Genomic DNA, 20,455 nt, shown 5'->3' with positions numbered 1-20,455 from the left:
AACTAAGTCAGAGTTGTACACAGGATGTGAAGGTATTCTGAAGGGATGCTTGTCTAATCAGGGAGGCTTTCCCGGAAAGACCATGATTAGGCTTCCTTTCAGAGAAGGCATGGAAGGGTGAAGGACTACAATGTACTTGCAGAACCATAAATGGCTTGTACGAGGCAGTAGTGTTGCCTTGAGCAGCCGTAGGAGATGAATCCAAGAGGTAATTTCAGCAGACATCGCTATCTGGCATCGTTTTCTGACCCCACCTCATTTCCTACAACTCCCTCCCTGTTCCGATCCCACTGGCCTCCTTGCTCTTCCTCCCATACCCCAAGCACACTCCAAATTCAAGGTCTTTTCCTTTGTCCCAGGCTCCTTTGGAATGTTCTCCCTGCAGATAGCCGCAGGCCTGCTTTCTCAGCTCCTTTGGGCTTCTGCATAAGTGCCACTTCCCTGACCACCCCGCTGACCATTTTCCCTGTGCAGTCTCTCTCCCCGGCACTCATCACCACCCGACACGCCGTGTACTTTACCCATTATTTGTCTGTTGTTTATCTCTGCTGCTCTACCCCAGTGATACGAACAGTGCCTGACCTGTGCCAGGCAACTCACATATTTTTATTTTTAATTGAGTGCCACATGATTGCTGTTAAATTGAAGTTGACAATACATCTCTTTGAATGATACTTTTGCTCGTGTTTGTGCATTTGTTTTTGTTTTATAGTCAGGTAAGGGCTAAAGATATACAGAGTTCTTACCTAACTTTTTCTATGTACTAAAGCAGCCAGCATTATGATCAAAATAATTTTAAGTTGATCCTAAAAGATGCTCAACGTCACTCATCACTGGGGAAATACAAATCAAAAGTACAACGAGATCTCACCTCAACAACTAAAATCAAACAACACAGGAAACAACAGGTGTTGGCGAGGATGTGGAGAAAGTGGAACCCTCTTGCACTGTTGGTGGGAATGCAAACTGGTGCAGCCACTTTGGAAAACAGTGGGAAGATGCCTCAAAAATTTAAAAATAGAACTGCTCTGGGGCGCCTGGGTGGCTCAGTCGGTTAAGCGTCCGACTTCAGCTCAGGTCATGATCTCGCGGTCCGTGAGTTCGAGCCCCGCGTCGGGCTCTGGGCTGATGGCTCAGAGCCTGGAGCCTGTTTCCGATTCTGTGTCTCCCTCTCTCTCTGTCCCTTCCCCGTTCATGCTCTGTCTCTTTCTGTCTCAAAAATAAACGTTAAAAAAATTAAAAAAAAATAAAATAAAATAAAAATAGAACTGCTCTATGGTCCAGCAATTGTACTACTAGGTATTTACGCAATGAATACAGAAATACTAATTCAAAGGGATACATGTACTCCAATGTTTATAGCAACATTATCTACAATAGCCAAATGGACACAGCCCCAATGAACATCGGCAGTAAATGGATAAAGAAGATGTGGTATATATATGCAATGGAATATCACTCAGCCATAAAAAAAGAACAAAATCTTGCCATTTTCAATGACGTGGATGGAACTAGAGAGTATTATGCTGAGCAAAATAAGTCAGAGAAAGACAAATACCACATGTTTTCATCCATATATGGAATTTAAGAAACAAAACAAGTGAGCAAAGGAGAAAAAAGAGAGGGGCAAACCAAGAAAGAGATTATTTCATTTTTTTCATGTTTGTTTGTTTGTTTGTTTGTTTAGAGAGAGAACAGGGGAGGGGCAGAGAGAGAAAGGGGGAGAGAGGGAATCCCAAGCAGGCTCCTCACTGTTAAACACAGAGTCTGAGTCCGACAGTTTGTTAACAAACTGTGAGATCATGACTTGAGCTGAACAACGGACTGAGCCACCAGGGTGCCCGTAACCCGTCACCAGGGTGCTTAACTATAGAGAACACACTGATGGTTACCAGAGGGGAGGAGGAAGGGGGTATGGGTGAAACAGGTGATGGGGATTAAGGAGTGCACTTGCTGTGATGAGCACTGGGTATTATACAGAGGTGTTGAATCCCTATATTGTACACCTGAAACTAATATTACACTGTATGTTAACTAACTGGAATTTAAATAAAAACTGAAAAAAATAATTTAAGTTGATCCTGAGAACTGCTGATGGAGACATCTGTGAGAAATTTTCTATTCCTTTAAAAGGGGCTCATGCATTACTCATATTTAAGAAACACTATTATAATATCTTAGATTGTGTATGTGTTTTTTTTTCAGTTAGTAAGGAATATAGGAGTTAAACATTAAATTTCTTAGTGCCACCGCTTACTCGCTCTGTGTTCTTGTGCAAATTATTTATTTATGAACTACCTGTCTATAGTTTTTGAGAGGATTAGATGAGCTAATGCTTACTACAGTGCCTAGGCATAGAAGGCTCTCAATAAATTGAGTTATGTTGTGCTAATTATCTCAGGAGGCGGGGACTAAAGCTGAATCATTTTCAAAGAACCATATCCTTTCCTCCAGAAGAGTCACCGCGGTTTGAAATCCCATACGGACTTGAATCCTGAGCATATGTCTCACAAGATCTCAGGAATCGTGTGGGTTTTGCTCATGACTGCACCTCTTGCCAAGTGCCTGGTGTGCCAAAGTGTTGACTCCGGAAGTCCTTGTATAAAGGCGGTGTAAATCCCAATAGTGAACACATGGGGGTAGTGTTGTGCCATTTATCCCCAGCCTGGCTCCATTCAGAAAACTTGATTGAGGAAAGGGCATTTTTTTAAGCCTAGTTTTAGTCGAGAAAGCAAGTTCTTTATTTCTTTAAGGCTCAGGCTCTCTGATTTTGCTTCATTACTGCCTGAAATATATACCTATCCCCTCCATGGAAATATAAATAAAATCTAAAAGCTTGGCTGTATCTGTACCCAAGACTTAATAAGGAGTTTTAAATGTCCAAATGTTTAAATCAAAGAAATTTAAGCTGGTTATCCCTCTCTGTTGGGTAACATAAAATATAATGATATTGCAACTAAGGTGATTAGAGGTGCCCTCTTAAAACATTAATTTGCTCGGTTAATCATTGTGGACATTTTCCAAAGGTAATCGCTAACCCTGAATACTTCATTCTACAAATATTTACTGAGCGCCTTCTAGGTGCTGGGGCTTTTTCTGGGTGCTGGGGAATTGAGGAAGGCAGACAATGGTTGTATCTTTGTGTTTGGCCTGCCAGATATTCTGTCAGGAGAGGGAGGGAGGGAATTAATCTGCTTGCAGAGGCTCAACACTCTTGAAAGAATATCTTAGAAACATTTAGGTGTGTTCAGAGGAAGGGGGATTTAGAGATTATCTTGTGGAAATGCCTAGAGGGGCCAGACAAATAATATGCATAAATGAAATGGGACAGGTGGGAACTGCCATTAAATGAAGAGCAGCAGCCAATTAAAAAAAAATTTTTTTAATGTTTATTATATTGTTGAGAGAGACAATGTGTGTGTGCAAGCAGGGGAGGGGCAGAGAGGAAGACACAGAATCTGAAGCAGGCTCCAGGCTCCGAGCTGTCAGCACAGAGCCCGATGCAGGACTCGAACCCATAAACTGTGAGATCATGACCTGAGCCAGAAATCAGACGCTCAACTGAATGAACCATCCAGGAGCCCCAAGCAGCATCCAATTTAAAGGCCATTCCCTCCCAATTATCTCAGGCTAGAATTTTCTTCTCTCTCTCTCTCTCTCTCCATCAGCACACACACCCCTTTTCCTCAGGTCACCAAACAGAAAGCACTGCTCTCAGAAAAGTGGATTCAGAGAACCAGAGACAGGGCATCATCATCTTCAGGTGCTATTATCAGAGGAGGGATGAGGTGGGCAGCTGTGCCTTCCTCCCTGTCATTTGCGAATGTGAGAAGCTTGTGAGATGTGGAAGGGAGTCTCTGAGGCCAGAGTTTTCAAGGGAATTCAGATTTGGATTTTACAAAAGAAACCAGAAATACGAAATTTCATGGGAAATCTCCCAACTTTAGAAGGTTGCCTATGACTGAAATTTTTGTCAATGCTACGGAGGGCCAATCCAAGCTCAGCGGGGAGCTAAATTTGCCTCCTTGCCCCAGAGTTTACTCTCTAACCTAATTCCATCCTCTAATTTCATGGACCAAAGAACAGACTCGGAGAGGGTTGCCTGGCTGGCTCAGCTGAAGAGAGTGAAATTCTTAATCTAGGGATTGTGAGTTTGAGCCACACGTTGGGTGTAGAGAGGACTTAAATGAAAAAAATTGGGGGCACCCGGGTGGCTCTGTCGGTTAAGGGGCCTGCTCTTGATGGCAGCTTATGTCAGGATCTCATGGTTGGGAGATAGAACCCCATGATGGGCTCCGCGCTGGGCACAGAGCCTGCTAGAGATTCTCTCTCTCTCCTCTCTCTGGCTCTCGCTCTCGTTCTCTGCCTGTTCCCCCACTTACATGTGCATGCATGTACAAGCTTGCTCTCTCTCTCTCTCTCTCTCAAAAAAAAAACAAAAAAACACTTAAATAGACTCAGAGAAGCGAATGACTTGCCCAACATCTATATTCTCTCCCTGTAGTAGGAAAATGGCTGGGAAAAGTGGAGGAGAGGTGTGACAGCTACCAGACGGCTCTTGTCAACTTTAAACACGCGGGGCTTGAAAGGGAGCCGTGCTGCTTGGCAACGTTGGTGTTGAGACAATTCAGAGTGCGCTTTATCCTAACAATGAACGTAGTGCCTAATGTGGAAGATGATGATTATCGCCGAGGGGCCAGGGAGGCAACAAAACGCGCTCCTCTCCGGGCTCCGTGGTGGTAAGCTGGAACACCACCGCCTGCGGGAGGCCAGCTGCGGGTTAAGGTCGGGAAATTCCGGGTAAGTCAGACATTGTATTATTTCACAAACCTAATAAGGGAAGCGCATGTTGACTATTAAGTGAAGAAAAAACACGGGAAACGCAGTGAGCTTGGGGGTGTGGAGGAGGAGCTCGCATGAACGAGGACACGAAGGCGGCTGGGGCTTCCAATTCTGGGGGCATTTCAAATGCGGGCCTTTCGTGGAAACGGGAACTAAAAATATTTTGGTACCATTTGAGAAAGTCCCATGTCCTCGATTGTCGACTCCACATGGCTGATTCTTGTGTCTTGACGTTCCGAGGGGAGAGCCAAGGGCTGACGTCAGCCTCCGGCTTCGTGAAGTCTTGTTCACCTCCCATTTATTCTGTTGGGGCAGAGTGGGTGTCTACACGTTCACTGTCACATTCCCGGTGAGGCCTCAGGCACTCACAAGACCCTCCGTGACTGCGTGTTTCGTTGGGCTGAAGTGACTTCGCTGGAATGGAAAAATGAGAAGCCATTGGAAGGGACCTTAGGGCTAGATCTCATCGTGTGCACCCACTCCCACCCCTGCGAGCGTGACAACGCTCCTTCCTGTCACACGGCCGCTCCCATCAGCGATGGGACACGCTATGTACTGTTGCCATGGCTGGCCAGCAGCCAGATCCAACTGCTCGAGACCCTCCCCAGATGATGACGCCTCACTCCAAACTAGATTGTCATGATGTTCTTGGCCAAAAGCCCATACTTTTATAATGAGACTTCATGTGATTCATGGGTTGTAATAAAACCGTAATAAGTATTAATAACACATGCCGTCTAATCAATTGGCATTCTCCCACAAAGAGCTCAAACTCTTCTTATTTCTTACTGTGATATCTTTGTACTTACGGACGCACATCAATAAATCTCTCTACATAAGGGGAAAAACAAGAAGTTTCCAGGCAACAGTGTGAGTTAGCTCTGCTAGGTCAGAAGAGCAACGGGGCTTGGCAATTCTATTGTTTATTTTTATTTTTAATTTTATTTTTAAGTAAATTCCACCCACACCCAACGTGGGATTCAAGCTCATCGAGGGTCAACACAGTCTCCTGACTGAGCCCACCAGGCACCCTGTGATCTTGGAGCTTTTAGATCAATGGTCACTGAGATTACTCCAGAATGGAGTTTACTTTCTCAATGCACGCTCTCGCGCCATCCAAAAATGAAAGTTTCTGACCTAAGTCCGGGCCTTGCACACCTTGAACACTTTGGATCCTTTTATCCATTCATCCAATAATTGAGTTCCTACCGTGCACCGGGCACCATGCAAGTTAACAGAGACACGGGATGAGCACCATGGACGTGATTCTTGTTTGCACGGAGCTGTTACTTTAGAGCCAAACAAAATGAAAACAAATGGCCTCGGAAGGCCTCGGGGAGATGACATTTAAGCTGAGGTCTTTGCAAAAAAAAAAAAAAAGTTGCAGCGCTTTCCAGGCAGGAGGAAGGGACACTGTAATAGACCTCTGCCTCCTTGGCTTGGTGCTAAGAAGAAAACCCAGCCATGGCCACAGCTATAGCAAGCAGGAGATGGGGTGCCAGATGACATAGAGGGGCGCGGCACTCTCGCCGGTCATGCTCAGAGGAGCCCAGATTTTGTTTTAGGGCGTTGGGAGCCACGGAAGAGTTTTCAGCTGCGAGGCAATGCGATCTACTTTAAGTTTTGAGAAAAATGTTCTTGGTGTTGTAATGGGAATGGACTGCAGGGGGCTGAGAGCAGACACAAGGACATGGATTAGGAGGACACTGTGGGAGAGAAGACCAGACGGCTGGCTGCATCAGGCTGTTGGCCCTGCAGATGGAAAAACAGTGAGGCAGATTTGGAGTTCTACTTTGATGAGGTAATTGACAGGACCTGCGGATGGATTGATGTGGGAGGTGAGGGATGAGTCAGGTTTCCGGCTTGATGAATGGAATGCATGGCATCCCAATCTAATAAGACCAAAACTAGAGCTGGTCCACTTAAGGAGGAAGACAAGGAAAAGGAGCAGCTGGTCCTGTCTATTGGGGTGCCTTCCCCTTTTCCAACTGCCCTTGGGTTCCCCTCCAGTACTCATGCATGGCTCTCAATTTTTAGGGTGCCGAGACACTTGGAAAGTTTATTCAATACTGGTTTCTAGAATATTCTAGTACATAGAATATTACTAGAGCAAAGCACTTAGAGCAGATACAGAGCAGAATGGTGAATGTGGCCGTGTCTGCTGATAAGAACTATGTATCCACTCCTTTCAACTAACCTGCAGAGTGTTGGTTGGAAACACTTTTAAAGCAACTGGCAAGCAGTTTGCTGGTGGACTTATGGCTCCTTTTTGTATGCTTTTTCTTTTTTTAAAGGAGATTTTTTTGTTTGTTTTTCTTTTTACTTTATGTTTTTCTATTCTTCGTACTTCACTGAAATAGAGTAGAACCAATGACAATTATTCATATTCCTAGAAACTCTACCAGTGGTTCTTCCAGTGGTTGGGATGAATTGTACTTTTTTTTTTTTTTTTTTAAGTAGGCTCCACACCCAGTATGGGGCTTGATTGAACTCATGACCCTGAGATCAAGAGTTGCATGCTCTACCAACAGAGCCAGCCAGACGTCCCTGAATTGTACTTTTTTTTTAACGTTTACTTATTTATTTTGAGGGAGACAGAAAGTGCAAGTGGGGGAGGGACAGAGAATCCCAAGCAGGCTCCACGCTGTCAGCACAGAGCCTGGCGCACTGCTCGATCTCATAAACGATGAAATCATGACCTGGGCCAGAATAAGGAGTCAGATGCTTAACCAACTGAGCCACCCAGCTGCCCCTGAACTGTACTTCTGTAACTTAATGATGTTATCATAGCATCATCTCTAACCACAAGAACTAAGTAATATGGATGTGCAAATATGTGTCTCTGCTCAAAGCATTCATGTGCTTATGAATAAAAGTGAAGCAGAAATGTGCTAATTAATCCATTCAGAAGATCGACACAGAGGGTCAAAAGGGGGCAAATCAGCCCCAGACAAAGCTAGCTGGGTTTTCTTTTTCGTTGTGTGGCTTTTGTTTTTGCAAATAAGTGTCATCAGTCTCCTCTGTGTTTCTGTTGTTAGCAGGTGACCTGTCCAGCCGGAACCATGCGTCCCTCCAAGTGACTTACAGAAGCTGGGTGGGCCTGCTATGAGCCACAGGGACAGTTTCCGCTCTGCCGCTCTGTCTCCCTTCTCTGAATGGTGATCACACTTCTGTGACCCCTCTGGCACGCACTACATCCTACTTAGCACTCAGCTCTGCCTCTTTCTTATCTGCCCTGCTAGACATTGCGGACATTCCCCGAGATCCAGGCCTTGCCCTTCTCCTCTGGTTTCATCTCGGCTTGCTTGCATTGAAGATTTTCAAGCCATATCTCTAACATTTACCTTTCCCCTCGGCCCCTGACCTGAATTTCCAACAGCCTGCTGGGCATTTCACTCCCAGCGCAAGCTCCACGTGTCTAACATTGAAGAATTCACCAGCTGCCAGCTCTTCTCTCTCTGTTAATGATCACCATCCTCCTGGCTGGAGACACACAGGCTCCTCACGTGTCTTCCACTCCATATCTCATCAGGCACTTTGTCCTATTGATTTTTCTCTGTTCTCCTGAAAATGACTTATTTACTCTCTGCCAAATACACCTTGCACTTTCCCTCTGCTGATATTATAACCTGTAGTTGCACCTACCAAGACGGCCCTCCTACCTGCTTAGTGAAAGGCTCCAAGAAGGAGTTCCAGCCCCACCTGTAAAGTCCAGCCTTCACCTGGGCGGTTTGTCTGCCAAGCATTCCACTTCGGCGCTCTCCTAGCAAGTGCTGACGTCCTTTTTCTGAACGATCAGGCGGTCATGCGTCTTGTCTTTGTGAGACTGTGAGGGTGTGGTGCAGGTGTTCTTGAAGTCTTTCATTGTTATTAAGCTTCTCTCGGTTCATGAATACTTACATTTCTTTTTTTTTTTTTAATTTTTTAATGTTTATTTATTTGGGGAAGACAGAGAGACAGAGTGCAAGCAGGGGAGGGGCAGAGAGAGAGAGGGAGGCACAGAGTCTGAAGCAGGCTCCAGTCTCCAAGCTGTCAGCACAGAGCCCGACGTGGGGTTCAAACCCACGAAGCGTGGGATCATGACCTGGGCCGAAGTCAGACGCTTAACCAACTGAGCCACCCAGGCACCCCTTTTTCTAGTATTATTTATTTATTTATTTACTTAATTTTTTTTTAATGTTTATTTATTTTTGAGACAGAGAGAGACAGAGCATGAACAGGGGAGGGGCAGAGAGAGAGGGAGACACAGAATCTGAAACAGGCTCCAGGTTCCAAGCTGTCAGCACAGAGCCCGACTCGGGGCTCGAACTCACTGACCGCGAGATCATGCCCTGAGCCGAAGTCAGACGCTTAACCGACTGAGCCACCCAGGCGCCCCATAGTGTTATTTATTTTTGAGAGAGAGACAGAGCATGAGTATGGGAGGGGCAAAGAGAGGGAGACACAGAATCCGAAGCAGGCTCCAGGCTCTGAGCTGTCAGCACAGAGCCCGACACGGCTCGAACTCTTGAACTGTAAGATCATGACTTGAGCCGAAGTCGGATGCTCAACCAACTGAGCCACCCAGGCACCCCTACCTTTCAATTGCATTGTAAATTCCTTGAAGACAGGAACCTCATCTTAAAACACTTTGCACTGGGGGCCCCCGAGTGGCTCAGTTTGTTAAGTGTCCAACTTGGGCTCAGGTTATGATCTTGTGGTTAGTGAGTTTGAGCCCCACGTCAGGCTCTGCACTGACAGTGCGGAGCCTGCTTGGGATTCTCTCTCTCTCTCTCTCTCTCTCTCTCTCAAAATAAATAAATAAACTTAAAAAAAAGAACACTTTGCACTGTGCATAGTGTCTATACACACTCGACCCTCAAAACAACTGGCTGATGTGTTCGCACTGGATTTGTCTGATGATAGAAAGAAGGAGAAACACACTGTGGTTGAGTTTCCAATTTAGTTGTTCATTGAATCGGCCCATCAAACAAAAATTATTTCTAATATATTGCTCACGGTATGTTCCCCCCCCTTGAGTAATTAAAGAGAACAAAATAGCTTGATAAAAACTGGGGAGGGGTGCGGGGGAGAGAAAGATTTCTGATAGATATATTTGTAAAAATGTATCCCTTCCTACAATTGTCGGGTACGCACAAGATCTGCGGGCATTGTGAATGTATACTTTCTCTTGGTAAAGTGATGCTGCATGATAAGCACGACACCCCAGTGGCTACAATAGTAAAGCTTTATTTTTGTGTATGCGTGAGTGGGTTGGCTGGGCAGGCCTGATCTGAGCTGTTCTCAGTGGGCTCCCTAGTGTACCTGCAGCCTGCCATGGGGATGGTAGCAGTTTCCCTGATCTTAGCTTGGCTCTCCCGGTGTCTGCGGCCTTGGCTGGGGTGGCCGAGCTGACTGGGCTCGGGCCCTGTGTTCTCCCATCTTCCTGCAGGCTAGCCCGGGCTTGTTCTTCCAGCGAGGCAGGGTTCTAAGAGACAGCCGGGTGGAGGCATGGCCCCTTAAGGCTCAGAAGTGGCTCGCCACTATTCGTCTTTCCCACTGGCTGAAATAACGAACAGACTGGCCCCGATTCAAGGGGTGAGGCAACAGGCCCCACTTCTTGATGGGAAGATACAAATTCACACCACAAAGGATATGGAAACCCAGGTGGAGAGAGTCCCAGCTGTTTTTGTATCCAGTCTACTCCAGATTTACACCAGGCTTCACATACCAACGGCGCTGTTACCTAGTTGCACAATGTTGCACAATTCATTTCACCGCTCTGTAGGGGCCGAGGGCAGGCTGCCCCAAGATGAGTCGCTAGGGTGTAAAGATTATTTTGAGCTGAAGGCAGTTGAGAGCCTACAAGCTCAAGAGAAACTTTTGCCTCTCTGTTAACTACGTAGAAGAATCTAAACTGGAGGGGGGTGTCTATCCCAGAATAGGGGTTACTGGCAGAGGTAAATTTTATCTAAGTGACCATCTGCATGGCAGGGCAAACGTCTAAATGCCAAACATCTGTTCTTATTTCCCTGTGAATCACATTCCTTTCCCCTTCTCCCTCGTTCAAGAAGACAAAGATACCTCAATTTGCCTGACTGGCTTCAGAATTTCCATGTCTGTGTGGATTCCCCACTAAGTATGTTATTAAATTTGATTTTCTCTTGTTAACCCGTCTCATGTCAATCTGAGTCTTAGTCCAGCCAGAAGGACTGAGCAGGAGGAGGGATTCCTGTTCCCCAAGAATTCTGAGCCACCTTCCTGCACTTGGAAAACGGGTGCTGTGAGAATGAACGAACTATATTTGTCTAGAACACTAGAGGAGTTCCGTAAATCCATCATGCTCACCCTCCAGCCATTCAGGGGTGGGAAAGAGGGGTACACCAGCTATGAACATGAACGGAAATTGAATAATTTTATTTAAGTTTAATTTGGAGAACCAAAATGCTAAAACCAACACATACTTCAGAAAAAAAAATGATATAGAAGTTTGAACACTAATTTACAAGATTTTTGAATAAATGAACTGGGAAACAAAGCTCAATGTTATTAAAATCAGTAGGGGCCAGAGTACCCGGGTGGCTCAGTTGGATCAGGTCACGATCTCACGATTCGTAGGTTCGAGCCCCGCGTCAGGCTCTGTGCTGACAGCTCGGAGCCTAGAGCCTGCTTCAGATTCTGTGTCTCCCTCTCTCTCTGCTCCTGCCTGCTTGTGCTCTGTCTTGCTCTCTCTTAAAAGAAATAAACATTTAAAAAAAATTTTTTTAAATCAGTAGGGCGTGTGTGCTACTTTAACGGGAGCAAGAAAGGGTAGGTCATGAAGTCTGTGGGTCAGGCCATGGTGAATTTCTCATCTCTTTTTTTCCATACTCCACTCTGGTTGGTTGCTAAAACCAGTAGCTTTTTCTCTCTGTCCCATTCTTCATGGAAATATGCATTTCCATTACAGATGTGTTCCCCAAAGGAGTTTTAGCTTGGTCAGAGAACTCTCAAAACTGCACACACAGTAGCTCAGAGCCGGGGAAACCATTGGCCTCAGGGAAAAAAGTACCGGGTTAGGTCTGAGGCTATCGTGATCCTGACCATGGTTGCTGACTTTGTTCGGAGTAAATGCTTCGTAAATAGTAATTGGATGAATCTACCAGAGGAACAAAAGCAGAGGTGAACAACCAAGGTGACATAGCTACAATCACTCATTCTGCAAAGATTTCTTAAAATTCCTGCTTTGTTAACATTGGGAGAATTGCAAAGGAGACAGAGAGGGTCCCTGCCACCAAAGAGCTTATGCTTTATGTGGAAAAGGGAGGAGTGTTTGTATGTGATTTTCAGCTAACATTTATTTTAATTTTCCCCCCAGCTTTACTGAGATACGATTGACAAATAAAAACTGATCTAGGGTACACAATGTGATGATTTGATATATGCATACATTATGACATTATTACCATAATCAAGCTAAGAAAGCATCCATCACATCACGTAGTTACTTGTGTGTGTGGTGAGAGCACTTAAGGTCTACTCATTCAGCAAATTCCAATATATAATAGAGCACTATTAACTATAGTCATCACGCTGTACATTGGATTCCCAGAACCTACTCATAAGTAAAAGCTTATATCCTTTGGCCAACATTTGCCATTTCTTCCACCACCGAGAATGGCAACGGCCATACGACTCTCTGCTTCTGTGAGTTTGACTATTTTAGATTCTACGTGTAAGATTGTACAATAATTGTCTTTCTGTGTCTGGCTTATTTCACATAGCATAATGTCCTTCTGGTTCATCCACGTTGTTCCAAATGGCAGGATTTCCTTTTTTATGGCTGAATAATATTCCATTTTATAAAAAGGTACCACATTTTCTCTACCCGTTCTCATCAACAGATAGGTTGTTTCCATATCTTCTTATTGTAAATAATTCCACGAACATTTGCCAAATACTTACTATGTGTCAGCAACCGTGCCAGGCAATTCAGGAGTTACGTGTCTCACTTAACCCTCACAGCGGTCCTACAAGGAAGGTGTTGTTATATAATTTTATAGACGAAGAATCTGGAGTTTTGAGTTGTTATGGAACTTCCTCAAGGCCCCCCAGCCAGCGAAAGGTGGAGCTGGCTTTGAACTCAGATCTACCTAATAGCAGAGCCTGAATTCTTGATTACTATGGGTTAGATGGAAAGGCTTTGATATGTTTGTTTTATCTTTTAAAATTTTTATCTCATTTATTTTTATTATGACCATTTTCAAACAGAAGAAGTTGAAAAATTATACATACACTGCTCCTCGATTCTAGATTAACATTTTACTACATTGTTTTAGCACTGACTATCCATCTCTCCCTCCCTCCATCCAACCATCAACCTATTTTTTTTTTCTTTTTTTGATGCCTTTCAAAGGAGGTTACAAACATCAGTAGAAGCTAGGATTTGAACTGAGCCTGGAAGGATGTTATCAAGTCTATAAAGCCAGAAGAGATAGAGGAAGCAAAAGTCCATGTATGGGGAAAAGTGTGGGTGAATGAACAGGAATGTGCATGATGACTTCATAGAACAAGAAGGAGGCAATGACAGAGGGTGACGGGGCGGGGGGGACAATGATAATGAAGGATGGGTAGGAAGGCTGGGTGGAAGAGAACTTGGGCAAACGAACAGAGGAGTTCCACTTCAACGAGAGTAAATAGGGGAAACAGGAACAGCCAGAGTTTCCAGTAGAAAGAACGCAGGTCATAAGCAGTATCGGGAGGGGTCGGTGTCCAGAAGGGCAGGAGTAAGGGAACACTAACCTAATGGAAGGCTACTAGTTGTAGCAAACTACGCATAAGGGAACCTGAGTCTGGAGAGCAGTGGGAATAGATAGGGAGAGAACAAAAATCACCAAGAAAATGTAATATAAGAAATCTGTTTTATTGTTGCTTAAATTCAAAAGCAATATTTTCTAGGATAGAATAATGTAGAATAACACAATCTAAATTAATTTTTTCTAAAAATGTTTTTCAACTGTGATCTTCGGAAAACACGTCCATTGACAGAGCTCATGGGTGAGCGGATACCCACGTCCTGCAGATGTTGACCTAGTCAGGCTCTGTGCCGGCTGCTTCCTGTACATCGTCTCCTGGAATCCTCACAGACCCGCAGGGGAAGGCATTGACGCTCCTCCCAGAATTCCTCTAACCCCATGGGTGCCAACAGGAGGCAATTTTGCCCGTGCCCAGGGGACATTTGGCAATGTCTGCAGACAATAGCGATGGTCATGACCAGGGAGGTTACTACCGGCATCTGATGGGTAGAGACCAGGGCTGCTTCCGAACATCCTTCAATGCACAGGGCAGCCTCGCAATGAAGAATTATCAGGTCCAAAATCTAATTAGTGTGGAGAGTGAGAGTCTAACCTAATTAGCACAGAGGTTAAGATAAGTAGCAGCTCAAGTCATAATTTTTGAAAGGTACTGTTGGTCTAATTTTGTTGATGAGAAACACAAGGCTTAAGAGGGTTAAGAAATTTCCTAAGTTCACACTGCCAATGGGTGGCAAAAACCAGGGTGTTTACTTAGGTCTTTTGATTCCAAATTCAATGTCTTTCAGTTATACCATGACTCCATGAAGAAGAAAAAGGGGTTAAAATCATTCCATGGCTTCAAGTCACGGGACATGAGAGAATTTTAGCGCCAAAGACCAGGGTGGTGACGTCAACGAGAAGAAAACAGAAAGTCTGGGGGCAACTAATGGCAGAGTGTACCTAATAAGTCCAGTTGCTGACAGGTCAACGCTGGAAGTGACGGGGTGGGGAGAAGTTAAGTGACAACGTCCCCTGGGGATCTGGCAAGAAGACCCAGAGGTCAGAACCGGAAATTTACTGCCTTGAACAGACAGCTGTTAGCTACAGGCATGACAAGAGGGGCTTGGGAGATGGGTTAAGTAAAGAGAGCAGAGGAATTGGGGCTGAATTCTAAGACAATGCCCGTAAGAAAAGAAGTGCAGGAAAAGGAACCAAGGAAGACAATAAAGAAAGTGGAATCCGAAAGCTGCCCACAGGATGTGATTTTATTAAAGAAGGCCCAAGAATAGGAGTTCGAGAAGGTGGTGTTTCTTGGTGTGCTGGGAAGAATTTCCCTGTATCCCATTCCATGTATAATTTGTATAACTAATTGGTATAACTGACAGCAGATAATACTTGTTTCTTTTTTATGCTGTTTGTAATTATTCTTAGAATCTGTGTTAGCCCTGAAAATAAACTTTCAACTTTCATTTAGGCAAAAGCCTCAGACTGCCAGCCCCAACCCCCAAGCTTCTGGTAGCTTCCAGTCTGACGTGGACACCCCAAATATTACTTATCTGGAGCCAATGTTCTCATTTCTCTCTGCTGAGTCCACACATCCTTGTTTGACCAAATAACAGGAACAAACAATTCTTTCCATAATGGATGTACCCTAAGGTGTCACGCTTCTGAGAATCTCCACTGAAAATTGATTCCCCTGAACTATGGCACGGTATGATTTTTGTTAACACACTTGTTACTTATTGGACACAAACGGTAGGGGTTGGAGCAAATATGCCGAGCCCCGGGGCTAGAATAGTACAGGTAGTGCCCAGCTCTGAGCAGGGGGGAAGAGGGGAGGGGAGGGGAGGGGAGGGGTTGGAGCGCAGCTATAAATGGTAGCCGTGGTACCAGAGCAGCTGACCACACCAGCAAAAAGTTATTGACTAATAAGGATGTAACTGTTGTACTATGTGCCCCCCCCCGCAACAACTTTTTTTTTTTACTGTAAAATGACTATTAATGCTTATACTGATTAAGATTTTTTTGCAAGTTTACTATATGCAGGAATTGTGTTCAGCACATCGTATGGATTACCCCATTGTGACCCTCACGAGGACTCAGTGATCTTGGTTTAATTATCAACCCCTCCACCCACCGTAGGCCAGATGAGGTTCTGACAAGGATTTGGGACAGCTGGAATACCGGGGCTCACTCCCTCCTCAAAATCCTGCTGCACACTGAAACTTTGTGTGCTGAGGAAAAGCTTGATACGCTGTCCGGTGTTCATGTGGAGCGCTTGAAACTTGGTTAGTGCAACAGACTGACACTCAAACACAAGCACACACGCACGAGACCTCTGAATTTTAGCTAAAAATGTAATTACATTTTAATTACGTTTGTATTAATGCATTTCAATTACATTTTAATCAAAATTATGCAATGTGGTAAATAGCCACATTTCAGAGCCGTATGGACCGTGCAAATGCAGAACATTCCTACCCTGGAAGAACGTTCTATTAGGTAGCACTGTTTAGGAAAAAATGCTGCCTTTTTCCTTTCCTCCCTGGTTGGATTCCAGGGCAAGCACACAGGTCTTTCTCCTCCCCTTCCTTCCCCAGCTACTCCAAACCCCCAGCCTCTGAGAAAGGAGATTCCTTTCCTCTTTCCATCTTCCCCTCTTCCACACGGCCCATCTGCATGGCCTCAGCCCTGCGTAGGCAGATGGGCGTGACCTTTCCAAATCAGGCCCTGCGTGCAGCATTACCCTCCACCTCATCAACAATCTGCAATTACTCAACTTGCAAAAGACGGAAATCATTCTGCCAGAGCTACCATCGGGCAGACTCAATCTGAACATTCCAAGAATCAAAAACAAACCCAAACACACAGCATTTAATGAAATAAACAAAATACATGCTTTGGGCTTTGCTAGAGCCTCTCTGTAAGTGATGACTTTGGTTAGAGGGAAGCCTGTGAGGTTTGTTTCTATTCTCCAAAACTTTTTATAAGAACTGGTCGTCCTACATTACTTAAATGGAGAATGGGCCTTATTTGCCACTGAAAACAATGTTCTGAAATGCAAAAGCCCTCAAGCCTTGAACCTAAAGACCTTCACAGATCAGAGCTCAGGGCGCTCCAGCTCTACGTTTAGAAGTCCATTTTCAATGCTAATGAATTCTTTTACGAGCCATATTTTCTAATTCTTACCTGTGTTTTAGACATAGATTCGCTAATCATTACTTAGAAGCAACCCAGAGGTTTTTGCAGTGAAAATGGGACGTCAGTCCAGATTTATAAAGAGCAGGCGATTGCGGGAAGGAGAAGAAACAAAACAGCCAGAGGGTAAAATGAGGAAGGACTTGACCTAGCCTGTTTTTTAAATATCCTAAAGTACCGTGTGGCTACTGCTCAGTAACTTTGCAGTCCCCTTCTCAAATTTTCCAAAAAGTCCAACTCTTTCTGAAACTTCCTGAAACCGACTAAATGACCTAGGGATGCTTGTGAAGATGGAGATTACGATTTAGAGGTGCCGGGGTTGGGCCGGAGATTTTGCATTTCTAGCAAGCTCCCAGATGACAACGATGTTGTTGAGTAGCAACGGTGTAGAGCCCAAGAAGCTGGAATCAGACTGGCAGCTGGAACCTGCTTCTGCCCGAGTGAGTTCCAGAAAGGTTAGCCTAGAATCTGCCTTACGTGGGGGTACCTCTGAGCAAGCTCGGGAAGCTGCTTCTTCGGGCCTTTGAGACCGCCGCCTTCAAGGCGAAGTTTGAGGATCTGGGCGAACCGCAACATAATCAACAGCAGTAACGTCTACTGGGGGCGAGTTACACACGGGGCACCTGCACCTCCTTCGTTCGGTCCTCTAGGCAAACACAGGAAGTGGACCCTATTATTATTATTCCTGTTTCACAGGTGAAGAAACTTGAGGCTCAGAGACTTAAGTTAACTTGCGCAAGGTCACAAGCTTTTCAGGACACTTGAATCCAGGTCCACGTAATTCCAAGAGACAAGGCCCCGAATGGCCTCAGTTTCCGGTGCTGTGAAATGGGAAGCGCTGGCCGGCAGAATACAGATCCGTGCCAGATGGTCTAAGGGAGCCCTCGATTTTCCCCTGGAGATCCTGCTCGCTGACGCTGCAGGGAAAAGTTCTGTTTGAGAACACCGGCCCCCTCTGCTTGCCTAGGTCAGGGGCGCGCAAGGCTGCTAAGGGTCACGGCGGACCCCGGGGAGGGTAGGGCAGTCCTGGAGCGAGCTGGCTCGGGACACAGCGGGCCGACCCGTTACATAACCGCCAGGCGTCCCTCCGCCCCCGCGCCCCTCACCCCGCGCCAAGCCGCGGCGCGCAGAGCGGGTCGCAGTGATAAACCCCTCTCGCCCGCCCGACAGAGTCCGCGGCGGAGCTGGCGCGGCGGAGCTGGCGCGGCGGGGGCTGAACCTGCCCGTGCGCTTCGGCACCCGGGCGCTGAGCTCTTCCCGGCCGCGCTCTCCTCCTCCCGCGCTGCCCGCGGGGCCCCCGGCCCCAGCCCCGCCGGCGCCTCCGCCCCGAGCACTCCCCGCCCCTCCTCGGAAGCGCGGACCGCGGCGGTTGGGGCCCGGGACGGGGGCCACGGCGCAGGGCCACGGCCGGGTGGGTGCGCCCCGGAGGCATGTCCGCGCGCCGCGGCCCGGGATACAGCGGTCCACGCGAGGTGAGGACGCGGCGGGGCCGGGCGGAAGGGGGTTCGCGCGCCTTGGGCGGGCTGCGGGGCGCGGGGGTCGGCCCCGCTGGGCTGCACCGGGCGCACCCTCCCGCCGGCGGCTCTGGCGCCCGGAGCCCCCTCGGCTCTTCTTCTCCCAGTTCCCCGGGGGCGCGGGGCTCAGTTGACCCAGGCATCCTGCGCGGCGGGGCTCTCGGGCTGCGCTTGGTGGAGCTGGCGGAGGGCGCTCCGTCGGCTGCCGCGGCCCCCCGCGCCCAGCCTCGCTCCGGGAGCTCCCACCCCAACCCGGGTCCCTCGGGACGCCTGTAGGGTTAGGAGACGGACGTGTGCCCGCTCGTCGTGTCGGTGTCGGTGTCGGGCCAGCGCTCCGGCAGTTTCTGGGCAGGTGGCTGGAGAGGAAGCGGCTTTGATCTCCATCTCCTGTGCTTTCCAAAGGCGGACTGCCCGATGTAGTAGACACCGTTTTTCGGCTGGATTCGGTTTTCAGTGTCTTTTTTTTAAATCTTCGTCTGCCCCGGGTAATAATATTTATTCCTCGTGGGCGGTGTACTAACAACACACCAGCCTCAGTTGATTGAATTTAATTTTTCAGCTGTTTCTTGTCCTCAAGGAAAGTAGTGCGGACTCAGGGTCAAGTGTTGGCAAGCACAATTTTAAAGCACGATCCCAGTAAAACCTGGGGCGATTTGGTTAGCCTTCTGTCTTCACAGCCCAGCTTTTTGACCATCTTATAACTTTTTTTTTTTTTAATGTTGAGACGGATGGAACCTACTAGAACACTGGTTAAACCATTCCATTCTGATGGGCTTCTCATTTGTGCAACTTAACTTGTTTCTTGGCTGAGAGCGGGGTACTCTGAAGGCGCAGCCAGCTTAACCCAGGAAGAAAAGACTTCAGGCCTGACAAAGTTAGAAATACACTGTCTCCATAGGTATCTGAGGTCACTAGCTTTTAAAATCATCAACCGACCCTGCAGTTTGTCTCGCCCCCCCCCCCCCCCCCACAGTGTCACGCCCGACTGGGCTCATGGTGTCTGACCCTTCCAAGGTGCTCAATGTATGTTTGTTAAAGAAAACAAACGATTAAATAAGGAGTAATTAAGTGACTGGGATTTCCTCACCTAATCACAGGATCTTGGAAATTGCTAAGGGTTTTAGAGATCATCTCTTCAAACCCTTCTCCTTGCAGGCCAGGAAGCTCAGATTCTGGTGGTCAAGGATTGGCTAAACTCCTACTGGTAACTGGTGATGGAACCAAGCCCACAATCCAGGCCTTCTCCTTCCCACTTTCTTCCACTTTCAAAGCGTATTGCCGCTAGGCATTTTGAACTACAATGATAATACTGGAATCACTTATGATCATATCATTTTCTTCTTCTTATTTATTTATTTTAACTGGTGTGATTTTGAAATAAACGAGAGGTTGATTTAGTCAAATTGTATTTGGGGTACAATTTTTAAAAATGTGAACCCTTAATTTAAAATAATATTTACATTCTACCTGAACAACGATGAATATGCAGATATGTCCTAGGTGAACATCCAGAAAAGAAAAGCAATCAAAACAGGTGGACTGAATTTACCATTTCTCCCTGGAACGTCTTCTGATTCTCAGCTCCTGATGGCGATGATTGGTTAGAGTAAAAGGTGTAATGTATGATATTGGAGCCAACTTGAGGATCATTTGTGTGTTATAAGGAACACCACGACCATATTGTAGAGCTGAGACGGGAACTTTAAGCTGACTTATTTAGCGTTTTATGCATTGCACATTTTTTTATGTTTTTCAGTTTAGTTGAATTTAACAGATATTTACCTGCTGCATTATATAATGCCTACTATGTGCCTGGTATATTCTGGGCATTTGGGATAGATCAGTGAACACAACAAAGAAAGTTGTTCCTGCGGAGCTCAAGTTACAATTCATTCATGAGAATTTTTTCCAGATTTTGTTTGGCAGCTAGAAGAGAATTTCAGGGGCACCTGGGTGGTTCAGTTGGTTGAGCGTCTGACCATTGATCTCAGCTCAGGTCTTGGTCTTGGTCTCCAGGTCGTTGGTTCAGGCCCTGCATTGTGCTGGGTGTGGAGCCTACTTGAAAAAAAAAAAAAAAAAAGAGAATTTCAGTTTTGCCTAAAGTAGGGAAATGGACATAAATGTTCCGGATTATCTTCCTTCCAGTCC

General features: G+C 46.2%; 1 protein-coding gene across 1 annotated transcript in view; it reads left to right on the top strand.

Annotated features, from left to right (window-relative positions):
• The first annotated feature begins 17,987 nt into the window (after positions 1-17,987).
• The window catches only part of SLC16A12 (solute carrier family 16 member 12), a 78,172-nt gene continuing 75,704 nt past the window's right edge, over positions 17,988-20,455 (top strand). The window contains 1 exon segment of the mRNA XM_049645384.1: positions 17,988-18,265. The gene's annotated coding sequence lies outside the window, so the exon portion shown is untranslated.

The sequence above is a fragment of the Panthera uncia genome, chromosome D2, assembly GCF_023721935.1.
Source record: "Panthera uncia isolate 11264 chromosome D2, Puncia_PCG_1.0, whole genome shotgun sequence".
Taxonomy (NCBI): domain Eukaryota; kingdom Metazoa; phylum Chordata; class Mammalia; order Carnivora; family Felidae; genus Panthera; species Panthera uncia.
Note: the sequence above shows the minus strand (reverse complement) of the source record. Positions and strands in the feature narration are given on the sequence as shown.